Source organism: Corvus hawaiiensis, chromosome 9, assembly GCF_020740725.1.
Source record: "Corvus hawaiiensis isolate bCorHaw1 chromosome 9, bCorHaw1.pri.cur, whole genome shotgun sequence".
NCBI lineage: Eukaryota > Metazoa > Chordata > Aves > Passeriformes > Corvidae > Corvus > Corvus hawaiiensis.
This window is the reverse complement of record NC_063221.1, coordinates 29,413,264-29,431,196: the sequence shown is the minus strand read 5'-3', so window position 1 is coordinate 29,431,196 and position 17,933 is coordinate 29,413,264. Positions and strand designations below refer to the sequence as shown.

The following is a 17,933-nucleotide window of genomic DNA, read 5'->3' as shown; positions in this document are numbered from 1 at the left end:
CAGAATGTTGCAGGAAATGTTAATATACTTGGGGGCTCTTCAGACAGAGTTTCATTTGTTTTGTTTTACTGTTTAATTCTGGTTGTGCTCCTTACTTGAAAGGGCTGAGCTCCACGTCTTGCATTTGTTGAACAACATGACAGCTTGTGAAGTATGTGACAACGTGGCTTGAGCAAAATAATGCGGTGGACATCCTAAATTACCTCTTCAGTTATGTTTCTGAAGCTTTCTGAACAACTGATATTTGATCCTTTCTAACTTGAGTTGAACCTTATGAATTGCAGATTACTATTTTCCGATCAGAACAAAAAAGGTTTTCATTTTCAGGATTCATACGTGTTATTTTAGCAGCTATTTCCTAATCTCTAGCTGTTGTAACCCCTTGGACTGTTTAATTGGGTGTTGCCAGGGAGTGCATGGAATTATACTGTTACCAATCACTCTACTATGTTACAAAGGGGAGTTCATCCAAGTGTCCAATTTTTTCCTCACTAAGTTTGTCCATACAGACTTCTCTTTAAAGTTAACACTTGTCCTTGAGAGTGTGCATAGAACAGAAGCAGTAGAAAGGACCAGATGTAGCGCTATGGAGCTTCTTTGTTCTCCTCTTCATGATAAAGCACAAAAATCCTACATAGTTTAACAAAACTCCAGTATGTGGTCCTAATTGCTCTAAGTAAAGCACGTGTGATCTAAATGTTAATCAGATTTCTGTATTTAATGAGGGAAAAAGCAGCTATTATATGAGAAATGTTCAGGAGCAGGAGCTGTTCGTGTTCCAATCAGGTGATTGTGTATTTGAATAGTATTTCCATTTAAATAGCTTTATCGTCCTGCTGATTCCTAAGCACTGAGTCAAAACAAAAACTAACAGCTAAATTGATATTATTACTAAGGAGGAATGAATAATAGGCAGTAATTCCATACCTGCTGGGAATCCTCAGTGTGCTCATGGACTGTATAGGTGTAAGGGTTTGCACTAACTCTGTGGAACTGTTGCATTTAACAGGGGAGCATTGTGGGGATCTAATTCCGCCCTACTGAGTCCATGTTAGAATCCCGTTAAATTCTTCCTCTGCTTATTTTCCTGTTGATTCCCATGAAATGCTTGGTCATGCAGTGGGCTCCCTTCCCAATTCCCAGCATTTGGAGAAGGCAAGCCTTTCAAGCAGGCACGTTGAAATCCACAGAGGTCCTGCGGGACACGCGCTCGTTTCCCCAAATCCCGTTCACAGCCAGAGCGTTTCCCGGGACAGCGGCACGGCTCTATTGCTCTGGCCACCCATATATCCTAATGCTCCTGAAAGGATTATTTCATAATCTTATCCTGTGAATGCAACAGCTGTAAGCCCAGATAAACTGCATTCCTCTGGGGAAAGTGAGTTGGGACTCGTTTTAACCGCATCCCAGTGGAATTGCATCATTTATGATGTTAAATGGTATTTGGCTGGACGGGATTGTGGTTGAGTCAATGGAAGTGCCACCTTAGGATCCAGTGGCCTCTCTGTTCATATAAAACAGGCTGGTGTAGGCTGATGCTGAAACCAAGCCATAAGCTCATGTGTATTCACAGGGGCACTGTCCTTCAGATAATGGCCTTTGGGAGAGTGCCATGAGAAGCATGTTTTATTTTAGATCTGGCTATTCCTTTCCAGCTCATGTAGCTGCCAGGCGAGGTTGGATACAGATACAATTAGACCTTAGGAATGTTCAGGACCTCTGGTTCTTTCATGCTCTGCTTCACAGCTTCCCAGATGGTAAAAGCTAGCTGAGGTTATATCATGATCAGCATTGAGTCCTGCCTCCTGCACAGCGCAGGCCAGAGGGGGTCACTCAGCAGCCCTTTGATCAGGCTCGATGCTTTGTGCTTGAACCAGAGCACTCCTTGCAGAAATACACCCAGGCTTCTGTGAAATGATGGGGAATCCAGCTGGTCCTGCCTCTCAAAAATAAGAATAAGGGAGAAAAGCCTGCATTTTCTCCCAGATGGGAGCTCCTACTGTGACATCTGATCAAGTGGGTGGCATCCCTGCCCATGGCAGGTGGGTTGGAACTAAATTTCTGTAAGGTCCTTCCAATCCAAACCACTCTGTGATTCCATGATCTGATCAGATGATGTGATATTGGAAGGGCCCCATATCACTGAGATTCAGAGCATGTGAACTTGGGTCCCTGTGCAGAGTCCTGTCCTCGCTTGCTTTTAGCTGCTGGGGTATTTCACAGGATATCTCATCACAGCTGCTTAAGAATCTGCTCACATTTTGATACATCTGCTTGTTAATTCTTTTTGTCTCCTGGCTCCCTGTGGACCTGCTGAGCAGAGAACTCCTGTTTGTGTGATACTTCTCTGTTCTTGGTGTTTCTCTTCCAATCACCCTTCGCTTTCACAGAACCATGTACTTAAAAGTTCAGCCCCCCTGTGCATACATGCAAAGTAATTGAACACTTGTACCATGTTTTAGGTCGTTAATTAATAGTGGCTAAAGAGCAGGTATTTCTTCTTTAGGCTATTTCAGTTCTTCAGCAGAAGAGTGACTTTTTTTTTTTTTTAATTTTTCTTGTTCTCTAGTCAAAAATCATAGAAATTCCAAAGAAAAAGCATCTGTAGAATCCCAGTTGAAGGTGATGCTCAGAGGTGAGGAGGCCTTTTGTATGGGGGAAAGGTCTCCAAAGACATGAAATCCTGGTTCAGTGTTTTTAACCACAATTTCTTCCTTACTTCCTAGTGTATGTACAGGTATAATACTTGTATGACAAGTAACTGGCTGCATGTGAATGTTGGTTCCTTGTGAAAAAGATTGTGTTTGAAAATGTGGTTGAAGATGTCAAAGATGAAGAGAGCACAGTCAGGAATCAATCATAAATGCAGATACCAGTTAAATGAGAAAGAAATACAGTGATAGGCAAATGTCCTTAGTGTTGGGCTATTTTTCCCACTGGATATTAGAATTTCACTTTGGGCTTGGTAGAGAGAAACATTTGGCTTAAATGTTACAACTTAACACCTGAAAATCAATTCATATACACAACCTCTTTTAAAATGTGAAATGGAAAATATTTTCCTGACATCTATGAGAGCCACACTTTCAGCAGTTAAGACTGGAAATGTTCACTAGGAATTAAATCAATGGTGAAGTCTAGAGAACAGATCTGTTTGCAGGTTTGAAATCTGGGATAGATGCTTTGTTATTCTTCTGTTACTAATGACTGCATTAGTAAAGAATGAAATGGATTTATGTGGCCAGGCTGGGGAAGTGGAATAAAATGCTGGAATGATTGGCGAAAAACTTCACAGTACAAGAACCTGCAAAGATCCTTTGCACAAGAAGCAAAGAGCAAATAAAGTGTTTGCATGATGACACTGCAAAATTCTCCAGCTGGGGGCTTTCTGCAGACCTAGCTCAGCTTATCCATGGGAGCACTTGAAGGTTCCCCTCCAGTGTCAGGCTTAGCAAAAAAACTCCCAGATTGAGTCAATAGTGCTGAATTGCATGTAGCTTTCTGTTGAAGTGACAATTTTTGCATAGTTTTAATGAGCAGCAGCCCTGGGCCAGAAAACTTAAGTCTGGGCTGCTTCTTGCTGGCTGCCCTAGTTTGTTTTCATCCCTCTCACGTGAGAGCACCGTCCTGGAGCGCGTTAAGCAGCGGGACTGGCATCCATCATGTGGAGTTTATTCCGTCATCTCTCCCCAGGAAGAGAAGCGTGAGCAATGGGGTGTTTTATTTTAATAGCATTTTTGTTCGGTTGGTTTTGTCATCGTGGAAGTCTTTTCTGAGGCAGAGCGAGTTGCTTTTTTGGTTTTTAATGCATCCATTGCTGTGTCCTGAAGTCGAGGCAGGGAGAATCGAGGCTTGGATCCCCCATCTGGAGTGGATGGGTGTGAATTTTCTCCTAAGCTTTGCAGTTGATTCCACAGCCTTATGCTTGCCTTGGAGAACATCTGCCTTCTGCTTGGGTGAGCTTTAACTCGTGCTGCAGAGAGCTCCCAAAGGATGGCCCGTGGCACATGCAGGCTGCACTGTCATCCTGGAGAGCTCACAGAAAGGCTTTTTCCAGGAAGATACTGAGTCACAGATGGATTTTGGTAGGCAGCCACCAGCCTAGCATTTTGCCTTTATCCCAGACTTTAGGGCAGTCTTTTAAACACCCCGGGCCAAGCTCATGGACAGCTGTGACAGGCAGGGACAAAGCTGTCAGAAGATGACCGAACCATTAGTATCTTTGGTCTGGTCATCATTCCACATTAGTGTCCTTAAAAAGCAGCTGGAGGGAAGCTTTTCCCACAGAAATGTGAGAGCCCATGGGCACGAGAGACCAAGTTCCTGACATCAGCAGGAACAGCTGCTGACCACTGGGTGTGGGAATAGCTGAATGAGGTTTATTTCTCTGTGGTGGTCCATTCTCCAAAACGTGGTTTGGATCCAGCTACACACTCTCCATCCCTCTGTTTCTCTATCTCTAAATTGTTTTTTAATATTTATATATATATATATATACACACCACTGTTGACAGATCTTTCACTGTATAGATCTTTCTGTGCTATGGAGCCAGGTCAAGGGAAACAGCTTCACAAATAATTTAAAGTGTTGTGGAACTAAAAGGAAACAATTGGAGAGGTATCCAGGCACAAAAACGGGGCAGGGCAGAGGGTGGAAAGAAAGGAAAGGTGGAGGATGATCTAAGCACATCCCCTTCAGTTCATAAGAAAGCTGCCAGTGGTGGAGAGCCTTGGGAATACATAATTTCAAAGTTTATACTGCTCATCCAGAAAATGAATGTATCTGGGTTTTATAGGATTAAGCAGTAAAGTTCATTGCAGCTGGATATGAAGTGGAGAGGAGGAATTCACATGGGGGAAAAGGAAAAGAATATTAAATGTGAATTATTCAGCAAAAAACCCAGTTAGTTAGCATGATACTTGATCAGGAAATGATTAGACAATTTATTATTTTTAATAAAATCACCCCATAGAGGTAAAATAAAGAGAACAAACTTTGACATGTGAAAATAAGAGAAATAAGTTTTAAAAAATGTTTTCTTGCTGTTTCTAGACTGCCTTGAAGATGATGAACACAGTAATAATGCTAAGATTACTGTTGGGCACAAAGTGAACTCTTACTCAGGCACAGAAGCTCCAGCCAACCCAAACGACTGGGTCAGTAGAAATTAAATCAGCAGCGAGCCCCAGATAATATCCAATGGTGGGTTTGTGTCAGGATGGATGGTTTCTTTCTTGTCTCCTCATTATGACTGATTGCAGTCACTGCAGAAATCAATAGTCTGGCCATGGCTGGGCACTGAAATAGGGAGAGGCAGCAGCACAAGAGCTTTCTTGGAGGCTTCCCAAATCCCAGCCCCAACATGCCCAGGTGCACAGGACCTTCTGCAGACACTGAACATGGAGGGTGTAAAGCTCTGTGTTGCCTGATCAGGTAGGCAGGTAATTTATTTCTTTGTATATTCTCATGTCAGAATCTCAAAAGCTTCATCACAGCACTGGAATTCCTCCTTGAACTTGGTTTGAAGTGTGTGCAAATCCAGCTGGGTGGAGGGAAGAGCTCCTCGGAGAATCTTCAACCCAAAGCTTGCTGCAAAGCTCTTTCTGGTGCTGTAGGAAACAGATAAAGAACCAGCTATGATTTCTGCTGGGGGAAGAAAGCATCTTAAAAACTTCGAATGTGGTCTTCTCAGAGCAATAACTGAAATGAAATCATAAATTTTTGCTGTGGTTTTCCAGTAAGCTTTTAAAACACAAATTTGGATCTAAATATTTTAAAAAGTTATTTCAATAACTACATACTTGGTTTTATTTTACTATTTCCTTGGTCTTATCTCTGCTTGGATTTTTATGTGATGTTTGTGAACAGCAGCAAAAATGTAATATTCACTTAATACTAATAAGTAAAACCCAGTCTAAATCAGGTGACTTACTGTATATTCCTTGATCACTCGCACATGATTTGAAGGATTTTAAAATCAGCGTTTCAGTTCATAATTAGTGGATCTGCATATCCCTCAGTTTTATAGGCAGGGCTCACACATCCAGAGATCTTCCCTATGTGCTGCCCAGGTTTGTCTCCCAAGACTGGAGAATTTTGGGCCCCTGTTTCCAACTTCTCTACATTTCAATATTCAACAACTTTTGGGGCGTGCTGGGTGTGCCTTAGGCTGAGGATAAGAAGAAGCTTAATTTGTTCCAAATGATTTTCCACCCTTTTCCCTATTGTTTATTATTTATTTTGCTATAATTTATTCACAAGATTAAGTGGGTAAACAACATCACAACTACTTATAGCTGCACAGTCCACTGAGCATAATGATGCCAGTTTTAAATGCTGAGCAGTGCTGATTAGAGCTATTACACGAATATTCATTTGTTTGCTTTACCTTTACCACTTTGCTCACATACTTCACAAATTAGGGTATTATCCGTACTCCCCCCCCCCTTATTGTTTTTGCCATCAAATGAAGGTAATTCACCGTTTTTCCATTTGAATTGAAAAGCTAATTGAACTTAATGGCTTCAGAAAAATCAATAATTTCCTACTGTTCTTGGTATAATGAAGCACATGTATGAGATTATCCAGTAAAGACACAAACCACTTAAACGAAGAATTCAGCTCCATGTTGAACTATTTGAATTCTCTGTGTGGACAGTTCAGGGAGGATCCTTGTATGTGGGGAAGCAACTGTAACCATGGTACATTGAATTTGTCATAGAATCATTTTGTTTAGAAAAGTCCAACCATAACCCTGCACTGTCACATTCTCCACTAAACCATGTCCCCAAGTGCCACTTCCACATTTTTGAACACTTCCAGGGATGGTGACTCCACTGCTTCCCTGGGCAGCCTGTTCCAATGCCTGACCACCTTTTCAGTGAATATTTTTCCCCTAATATGCAATAATAAACCTCCCCTAGTGTGAGTTGAGGCCGTTTCCTCTCATCCTGTCACTTGTTACCTGGGAGAAGAGACAAACCCCTACTGGGCTCCAACCTCTTGTCAGGGACTTGTAAAGAGTGAGAAGGTCTTCTATTGTACACAAACTGTACAGCCAGGATTTTGTAAAATTTAAATACTCTATTTTTTATGCCTTGTTTTAGGAAGTGTAGCAAGAATCCCTTATTGAAAGGTGTTTGGGGTCAGAAATCATCTCACGAGAAGCTTCCTCAGCTGCACAGCTCTGCCATGAAAAGGGAGAAATGGGAGCTGGTTGGTTTGAAATGGAAAACGTTGAGGTTTCTTCCCAAATTTAAAAATACAGATTTATTTGGAAACTGCCATTAGCTCCTGTCCTGGTTCTGGCAAAGGTTGAATGGTTCCTAGGAGAGCATATGAGAAATTCCAAATAAAACACTTCTAAACCTTTCAATCTGGATCAAAATCATTAAATCCCTAAATGACATAGGAGACACTATAATGCCCTTAATTTAGGGATCAGTGTAGTAGAAAGGGAATGGCAAATATGAAATTAATGACATTTAAATTACTGCTTCATTAGAACACAGTTTTGCCACGGTATTTTACTGAATTTAGGATACCAATTCCCTTTATTTAAGACTCTGGTGACGTTTACTGTGTAATTTTTTTTTTTTTTTTTTGAAAGGAGTTGCTATTTGTGAAAATGTTTTTTTGTGAAATATTAGTGGAATTAAATGTATTTTTAGTTGCACTCTACAGTAGTTTTAGTTTGGTACTTGAAACTTCTGCATTCATTTTTGTGATGAATGGATGTGGAGAATACAGGATAGACAGTTTCTGCTGGATTTGCAGAATGGAAGAGTGAGACTGAAGTCAGTTCAACTCTGTGTGTTAGGGGATGAAGAAGGGACAAAATGGGCTGTGTTTTACCTCAAAAAATGGTGAAATAATAATTAAAAAATAAGTGCTAAATTATAAAAGCTGGAAATTTTTTAATTCTCCTCCCTGAAAATTTTGATTGGTGCCTTGGTGGTGCTTTGTGAGCATCACGGTGTCCATGTTACCTTCATTCCACGTGCCAAAACTGTCCTCCCATGGGTTCTGGAGTCCCCCATCAGTGGGATGAGAGGTGCTACATCCTAATATATTTACATCTAGACAGTACTGGAAAATTAATCTCCATGAACTAATCCAATTAACCACCCCAGAGCCACTAAGGGAGGATGGCTGAGTGAAAACACTTTAACTTAGGAGACCCTGGCTTTTGTTGCAAATTCTTGGAAGATTCCAAGCAGAATGAATGACTCCATGGAAGCTGCCAGTCCACAAAGCTGCATTTACAGGAGGAAATGTTGAAATGAGCTGTTGAGAGCAGGCAATAATTTCCTGAATGCTGTGTGCATCCACCTTTGGATGTGGTGAGAGGACAGCACGTCCTGGGAGTGTGTTCTCAGATCACAGCCGAGGTGCTTCTTGTCCAGTTCTCCCCACAACGTTTCAGGTTGATGCTTATTGGCATGAAAAAAAAAAAATAAAGGCTGGTGGGAACAAACCACTTCTTTTTAGCACTATAACAACCCTGGCTATTGCCTTCCCAGCATCCTCTCAGCTAATGGCCTGAAACAGGACCAATATTTGATTTCTACTTGCTGTATTTACTTTATAAATAGATACTTCATGGGTTTCATTCTTTACTGAGATTGAATTAGTGGGTTAAATAGATAGAAATATTTCTTACTGTGGCATACTCATCGCTTAGCATCTTGCACTGACCTGATAACAGGCTGGCAGGAGAGTAAACTTAATTATTTTTTAAGCTAGAGACTGACAATGGAGAACACTGAACATTTCTGAAACCAAGATCCTCTTTTTTGTCATTAAAAAGCTGGGGGAGTCTGAAAGGAGTGTGAGTTCAAGGCAGATATCAGTGCGATTATTGAAGGGTGTTCAGAGAGTGGCTTATCATCTCCCCAGCTTATTTACCTGATAAACCAGAGCCTTATGCTTCAAAAGCTCCAGCTGCTCAATCCCAGCGTGGTAGCCACCTCTTAGTGAGGATGAGCCCACTCTGCTGGTGTTGGCAAGCAGGACCTCACCAAGGCCTTTTGCTGCAATCTGCACTTCAAAACACTCCCCCCAAATTCTCAGTTTCATTAAAAGCAGGAACAGCTTGATGTGCAAGGGGGCTTTGCTTCCCTGATTCTGCCCTTTGAACTCGACTTCTTCAGGAGTAAAGGTGATGGAGAAGCTGAAAGGTGAGAGTCTGTGGTTTTGGGAGCATTTGAGAGGATGCACAACACATCCCTGTGAGCTGCTGAGCCCAGGCGTGATCTCTGCCAGCCACTGGGACATGAGATTAAGATCTCATTTCAGATGGCCTTTACCAACCCCAGTGTGAGCAGCAGTAACCTGCAAAGGCAATAAACAGCCTCTGTATTGGCATTTGCACCCAAAAACTGCTGCTGTCCCTGGGGAGGTTCTGTGAGGGGTTCCTGCATCCCTGAGCATCCTTTGCCCCCACTCACTGGCTCGCCCTGCCTGTCACCACAGCCCCCTGCTCCAATCTGCATATTAATCTTGATTCCAAACCATCCTGCAGACACCGCATGCAAATGCACTGAGTGATTCAAATTGGTTTTCTCTGTTTGTAAATGTAGTGTTCTGTGAGTGCTCAGGGGCACTTGGAACATATGCTCCTTGAGATCTGACATTTTTCAGAACTCCAAGCAAGGGAGGCTGTCTGCAGAGTGGGCACGTGTGGCCTGTCCTGCTGCTGATCCTGTGTGAGAGCAGCTTCACATCCATGAGGGGAAAAGGTTTCTTTTTGGTTGGGGGACAAGCGCAGAATGCAGAGTGTCTGTGAGTTAAGCAGCACAGCCCAACCCTATTCCCAGAAACTCAGTTACAGCAAAGTCTCTTATTCAGGAGGTTTGTGTGAAAATCGCATTACTTACCTCCCTGCCTTAAATTGTCTCTGCAGAGCCTGGCTCTCTGTGGGCTGGTGATCCAGAGGGGAGAGCCTGGATGCTGCTCTCAGCCTCAGAATGGGGCCACAAGCCCTGGGAAAAGGGGCTGGGGAGCAGGGAAGGCACACAGCCTTTTGCTGCCCCTTTCCACACCAAACCCCACATTTTCCTGACCTCCACATGCTCCTTACTACTCATGGTGAGACTTCTCGGTCTCCTCTCCTTGGGCAGTGACACCTGAAGGCCATTCAGTGGCTCAGGTCATTGGTCTGTAAGCAGGACAGGGAGAAACAGCCGAAAGTCCTGCTGCGTTCACCTGAGTGTCCTGCCTGTCTGCTCTCAGGTGAGGCATCCCTGGAGTACCTGCAAGGCTGATGCTGAGCACGGTGGTGTTTTCACGTCAGCCCTAATGAGCCCAGATGCAAACTGGGAGAGAGGAGGAGTGGGTGATGTCTCTTCGGCCACTTCAGTGCAGGGATGCTCCCCCGTGGAAAAACAGCCTTGACTCATCCAGCCTGCATGACCTGTTTGCAAGGCAGCACTGCTTGATTTCTCTGGATGAGGCAGCTGAGGGTGCTGGAGGGATGCTGCATCTCCTGTTGGGTTCCCAGGTGCAGCCCCAGGTGGAGTGTGAGGTTTGCAGGCAGCAGCCCAGGTTAGGTGGCCAGGAATCACCGTGGTGTGTCTGGCGAGAGGCTGCAGTGGCCGTGGTGCTGCTGGGCTGCTCCCCAGGCTCCAGAGATGCTGTTCAGATGCTCCCAGGGCTCCAGAGGCACACAGCCCGTTCCTCAAGTGCCTGGCTGCACCACAGGGCTTCAGGCACACATTCCAGCACTGATTCCTTCCACTGAAAGGGAATAAGCGCTCTAACAGTGTGCTGCAATAATTAAAATTCATGTTATCCTCTGCCAAGCTCAGACAACTCTCTGTTGTCAGCACCTCCAGAGGTCCTGGTTTAGCTCCTTCTGGTTCATTTAATGATGTAATAGTGAGAAGGAGAGATATTCCTTTCATTGTTGATGTGTAAGGTTTAGAATTAAACGTCTCTGCTGGTTGCTGGGTACTTTCTGCTACTGCCAACCCTGTGAACTCTTTAAACATATGCTAATGAGCCTGACTTGCTCCCATTCCTTCTGTATAATCCATGAAGGAAGAAAAGTCAATCTTAGTCATACTGCCTAATGGCCTCTATACGTTGTAGTTAGCACAAAACCACTGTGAAATGATGGAGATCCAGAGTTAAATGCATGAATTAAGCAGAACCCCTCTGACCATACTCCATTAAGAGAGAAACTGTCTCTAGGGAGACAAAACAATATTTCTCTTTATATATACATTGTAAGAGTCACCCACTGATCCTCCAGGCTTCTGAAACATTACTGGCACACTAGTGATGTGGACAGAATATAATTTATCAATATTGCAACAACTTCCCACCTAAGATGTTGCTGGAATGCTGATGTGCTGCAGCATAATTAGGTTTGAGGGAGTGTGTATGTTATCCATAGCATTGCTTTCTCTCCTGCACCTGACTCCTCAGCCCTGATGGAAATGTGAGAGGAATTATGTGTATTTTAACAGTCTGTTAATTGCTTTTATTTTTAATATTGCTTTAAAACACCTGCACGGAGTTTTTCTGGCTTGGCCAGCAGCTGTTTGTGTATGATTTGCTCAGAAAATAGAGGGGGAAAGTTATGCAGTTATCCTGTGATGGATTAATGCAAAGGAATAACAGGGTTAAAACCTGGTGCAATGACATTGTGCTGGTGGGGCTCAGCCATGGGACACGAAACTCTGCCACAGCTCTTTCAAGGAGAATCTTTTCATCTGGAGCAGCGAGGAATAAGCAGTCCCTGCACAGACTGTCCCCGCTCCAGCACTGTGATGCTGTTCCTAGAGAGGTTATGATTGATTACAGCCTCTTATACAGTCAATGGGTAAAAATAAGAGACTAACAGACCTCGTTTCCTGCTTCATGATCCTGCAGCTCCATTCAAAACTCTGCTGCTGGGATCAGCTTCTCACCTGAGGTGTTTAATGAGTACATGGGCTTCTCTGCTGCCTTGGACACAACCATCTGATCTCAGATTTAAAGCTATTAACGATTAATTTCTCATCGTGTATCTGTCTGTGGACAAACATACCACAGAAGAACCTGGAACTATTTGCACGCAGAATTTCTGTGTTTCAGAATGAAATGGGGCTGTACAAACCTTAGGAGTTATTTGGATGACTTGTTGGCATCCTGCCCTTGTATGAGCTTTCAAGAAAGGGTCTGCTGCCATCTGTGCTCTTTAGCAGGGTTGGGTACCAGTACCAAAAACTCTAATGGCTCCTTTGGAGTGAAAAACTCCAAAGAATAAAAGGACAGAGAGTGTAACACCAGAGAATATTTACTTTTTCTGAGAAATCCATCTGAGTTAGTTCTGTCACAATGATTTGGACAGACACATTTCTTACTGTCACTCTTTGAAATTTCCCAGGAGTGTTCTCAGTGGGGCCTCCCATCTCCCATGGGATGTGTTAGGGCATTTCAGCCCTTCTAATAAAGAAATGTGAAAGAAATCTCTTGAGCTATAGTGAGAATCCTACTAGCTATTGTTTGCCTTTTGTATTCCTAAGGATGAGAACAGCTCTGCAGAACCACCACCCCTGGAGGTAACTCTGAAGATCCCCACGGCTTGAACTTGCAGATGGTCACAAGAGGAAGGGTTTTTGTGGTACCTCACTTTGGCTGCTCTCTCACCCTGTTGTGCAGCGAACTTGTTTGTTCTGTAAAGCCACAGGCTTTGCTTTAGCTCTGTAACATTGCCACATTGCTGGGTTTCGCTCTGATATTTATTCTTCGAGCTCTGCTCTCCCCCATGGTGGTTTGGTTTGATGCAAGTTCTTAATGGGAAAGCAATTGCTCAGGGAAATGTGGTGCCTATCAGCTGTCTGATCACAGCTCCCCGTTTGTGGAATTAGACTGAGGCTGTATCAGTGTAGAGGCTCCATGAAGAAAATTTGCTTCATAAAATTCATCTTGCATATCATGCCGCTCTTTGTGCATAGTGTTCAGAAGCTCGCTGTTCTCTTCCCATAATCTACTAAATAATAACAGTTAGCACTCACATCTGCAAATCAATAGGCAGGCTCTCTCTCCCAACTGTAATGGAAGTTTGTTATTGTGTGAAACAGCAACTTTCATGTCTGTAACTGATTGTTGCATTCTGTATTGCTGTCAGATTTGACAACAGTCACCTCCTGAAGCTTTAACGAAAGGCAGAAATTCCCCCGGTGCTTCTGGCAATTACACATTAGTCTTTGTGGAGGCAGAAGATTACTTACTGATTCCTGTTTGCTGTTTCCATTATGTATGTATGCTCTAGTATATAATGGCTTGTTAATCCCTTAAAACAGCATGGCTAGGAATAGTCTTTCAAAACTGTATTTTGGTTCAATTAAAAAAAAAAAAAAACAAAAAAAACCCCAACAAACCACAACCATCAAAAAAGATGAATTCCATAGAGTCTCTTATAACCACTGGGGTTTTGAAGATGATCTCTATCAGGGAACTTGTCATTATGGGAGCTGGACTGTATGTGATGTGGTGAACTGTTTCCTTTTGAAGATATTAATTTTCCTGCCGTTGATTTGACACGATGTGCTTGTAGTCAAGCCAGGCAAGAGTAATAGTGCTGATGAAGACAGCTTGGTGTGTTATTGTGCTCTAAAATAATTCTGTTAGGATCCAGTCTCTTTCCCGAGATGAATTCCTGTTTTCTCTTGGCAGCATTTGCAATCACTCAGCTGCAAGGCTCATCCAGAGCCCCGTCCCCATGGAGAGCTGCAGGCTGGTTTGGCCTTATTAGAGTCAGATTTTACACCCTCATTAGGTGATACCTCAGCCTTGCTTGCAAGAAATGCAGTGCTGTATGATGCCATGCTCTGTGAAATGGGAGTAGGACCTGGGGAACAGAATGGGATAAAGCATTTGACCCGGTCTTGCTTTGTGCTTCGGTGCAGACCTCCCCCTGCCAAGCTGCTGTTCCACCCTGCGCTGCTGTGTGCAGCTCACAGGCCCACACTTTGGAGTTAGCCCATGGAAAAATGGGCAAAACAGTCGCTGAGAAGCCCTGCAAGTTCCCTTGCACCTCTTTTGTGTTCCTTGCACCCAGGCTTGGTCCACATGGCCATGGCAGTGAGAGGTCGGGGCCTTGCTGCTGCCACCGTGGGTCAGAAGGGGAGGACAGGACAGCAGGACATCCCTCTGCAATTCCCTCCCTGTTGCAGGAGTGTTGTCCCTAAAAGCTTTAATAGACAGTCCTGTCCCTGCAGAGCTCGTGATCTAACAGACAAGATGGAGACTGTGAGAGAGAGTTTAATATTATCCATCTTTCTCAGAGGGGGAAAAGAGGTGCAAAGAGATGGAGCACAAGGTCACAGAGGAAGTCCCGTGACAGGACCAGGAATTGAATTCCCTCTCCTGGGTCTTTGCCCAGTGCTTTAATCACAAAACCCACCTTCACCTTTGTGCTTTTCTATTATTTAATCAGCTGAGGGAAAAAAAAAAAAAAAGCGCAAACTGATTTAATTAAAGGAGAGAGCAAATTTGTAATTTCAGTCTGGATCATTCTATGGTTATGGAAATTTTGGGGAAAGGCGAGAAAAAGCATCTGTAATTTTTCTTTTCTTGACAGATGTATTTTCATTTACACAGCTGTGCAAAAATTATATTTATATGTTTTGTGACATCTAATTTTAGCCTAGGAGTAGATCTGAAGTTGGGTTACCAAGAGGTGTCATTTTCTGGCTTGCAGAATAATCCTCCTCCTGGCAAAAAATCGGTCCTGTTTCTTCCCACAGACATGGTTTCTTCCTTTTAAGTGTCTCTCAAAATTATTTTATACTCAATGAAGCAAATCCTCCAAAGGCTTCATTATTCTGATGGTAGCATCATCTGATTGAATATTTCAATCATAATGTCCTTTGGAGAATTTTAGCAGTTTCCACTCGGGATGTTGGAGGCTTGGATTTGTGCGTGTTCCCGAAGTTTTGAGGAACTGGAAATTGAGATCATTTCAGATGCACAGAGTTCATTGGGGAGGTAGATGGTAATGTTTGCTCTGGCTGTTGACTGGAATACATTAAATCCTCCCTTTCCGATGTGAAAAACACAAATGCAGCTTCTTTGGGCCCTGGTCAGCGAAGCATTTAAGCACATGCTTAGGTTTAAGCATGTGGGTATTGTCCAAGTGTGCTCCTGCCACGCATTACCAGTAAATCCAAAGTGCAATAAAGTGTCACTTGTCAGATCCAGCTTCTGGGGACATCATGAAGACAGCCCACAATTCCTGACAGCAGGAAAACCTGTAACGTTTGCAGCGTGTGCTGCTGAGATTCTCCCCGTGAGCACTCTGCTGTGATGCCCTCCTCTTAGCTCGGTTTCCTTCCCCTCACATCCCCACGTTGCTGGGAAGCCTTGATTCTTTTTCCTTGTTCATTGAAAAAAAAAAAAAAAAAAAAAAAATCTTTAAATTACTCCGAAAAGAAATCCGGGTTTGTTTTGGTACAAGAGTTCCGAAAAGGACAGCGGTTTCAGAGCTTTCTGAAGGGCTGCCACAGCTCTTTGTCCCTCGTGGCCTCCTTCCCCTCCCCTCACACCCCCTGGAGAACGAATGAAAGGTTGTGGCACCCACCTTGGAAGGAGGAGCTCCTCGGGCTGACATCGCCACCTCGGAATTGCTGAGGACTCCTTGGTGACGATGTTCTGCTTCTCTCAGCCTCACATTAGGTTTTATGAACTTTAATGAACAGTAAGTAATAAATTTGCTGAAGAAATTGGGTTAGCGTGTGATTAACATTCAGAGTGATGCAGATGAGTGTACCAATGATGGGAACATGTGCTCACATCACGATGAAATGCAGATGAGAGGCCCTGGAGCAAGCCCAAGGATGTGGGCCAGCGCAGTTTCATCTCTGTCAGCTTTAATCTCATCTCAAGTGCCACTGCAACTGGCCTGCAGGACGAACCTCAAACCAGACCTCAACATAACTTTTGTTTTCTGTTAGGGGCTGTGAAAACGTTCCTTTACAACAAAGCTCTGTACGTAGCAAGCCAAGTCACTGTCTCTAAAAAACAATATTGCTAGCAGTAGGGGAGAGAGGGAGAAATGGTTGGAAGGTGCCCCTTGGTTTGGTTTGGCTTTTATAGCACACTGCTTTACTGAGCACTCATTTCAGTCAATTGAAACCCAGCTGAGCCCATCGCCTTGTGACGGCGTTGTTGTGTGGAACAGAGAGAAAGATCCCCCCCACATCCCTTTTAAATGAAGTGCAAAGTAATGCTGGAAAGGGAAAGAATAAATCAATTTTAAGTGGTAATCTATGAAGTTGGACAGAAAATGATGAGAAATGAAGCAACTGGTCATAGGAAATTGACCTTGAAAATGGTGTTTATCCGGCGGCTGCAGCGGCAGAGCCCTGCTGCTGCTGTGGGCCGGCGCCTGAGAGGGAATTTAAATCAGAGTTTCTTTGCTTTGAGTCTTAGTTGGGTTTTGGAGGAGTTTCTTTCAGGACTGTGCTCTCTGACAGTTGTGCCAGTGGTACAGCTCGGCAGCATTTGTTCCTTTGTAGCAGTCTCGTATTTTGCTCTGTTGCTTGAAAGGTTGCAGCACTAAGGCTATTCCCACCACAGGTTGGGAATAGAAATTGTAGGAGAAGGGTCAGAAGAATCACCATAGTTGTGTAACGGATACATATGTTAGGGACAGAGATGGTATTTTTACCTGGCTTTTAATTTCCATACAAATAAACTCATTAAAGCGAGCAAAAGGACAAATGAGTAATACATGTCACCTCTGCTATTTTAAACGGTAACACCTACTTACACCAGAAGGATGGCTATTGCAGTAGTATGTGCATCTTATTTACAATGAAGGGACAGCAGGATGTGGGAGGTGGAATATATTGAGTTTTCACTGAAACTCCTCTAGCAGAAAACAACTGGCAGAGATTTCCGTGATCTTTGTGTTCTACGGTTGGTGGTCAGCGGTCTGTCAGATTAACTAAATGCTTTTCGGACAATGTTTTTCTGCCTTCTTTATGTACATCAGCTGTGTCCATAAGTGATCCCTATGCAGCTCATTGAGGTGGGTCATTTGCTGCTTTCAGCACCTACTTACTGGGTCTCTCAGGAATTCCCCACTAAAACATGAAGGTACAAGTAGCCAAGTGCTAGGCCTTGGAGAATTTATGGTCTTGGTGGCCAGAAAAATAACCTGATATTAACCCATAAACTTTACTGAAAGATCAGAAATCCTTGTGTCAGTTCTCGTGTGAACCACACACGTGGGCTCCCTGGTTTACCCACCTGGTTCACATAATCACTGACCTCCTTTGCCAGATTCCCTGTCAGCAGAAGTCGGAAAGCAAACACAGGCAGGACATTTATGGGGCTGCCCAGGGGTAAGAGGGACCAGGACAAAACCCTGGAGTGCCCTGTATTGTGTCTTGGGAAAGACTTTGCCTTACACCTGAGCTTTGCCTTACACCTGAGCCTCTTAGAAGCCTGAGGCCTTGCTCATATTGGTCATTAAATGAGGCGCTCCAGGCAATGCCTGCAAGCAGGAGTTGCTGCTGCTTGTGTGGCAGCATTCACCTTAGCTCTGGGTTCCCAAAGGCTCGTTTTCCTGGATGGGACCTCGTTGGAGATGCTCCAGCTCCAAGGCATTTCCCTTGCCTGGGAGCATTTCCTGATCCATTCAGTCTGGGAGAGGATCTGGGATGAGCACTGGGAGCAGGCAAAGGAAAACAAAGGGAAAGAGATGGGAAGCAGGGAGGCAGCAGGGCTGTTGGAAGAGAGAAGGCAGCCCCACTCCCAGCAGTGGAAAACTTGGATTGATCAAGCACCAGCAATGTTGGGCTGGTGGCATTATCCCAGTGCTTGTGCTCTTATGGAAATCTAACAAATAATAAATCTGAGCAATGTTTCCACACTGTGTGAAAATTAAGGATTTCGAGGCAAGCCTTCTCCAGATATTTAAAATTCAGCAAGCTTT

The 17,933-nt window shown here is 43.8% G+C and overlaps 1 protein-coding gene across 3 annotated transcripts in view; it reads left to right on the top strand.

Annotated features, from left to right (window-relative positions):
* Positions 1-17,933, top strand: part of DAB1 (DAB adaptor protein 1) — a 415,295-nt gene that overhangs the window by 176,489 nt on the left and 220,873 nt on the right. The window lies entirely within an intron of this gene.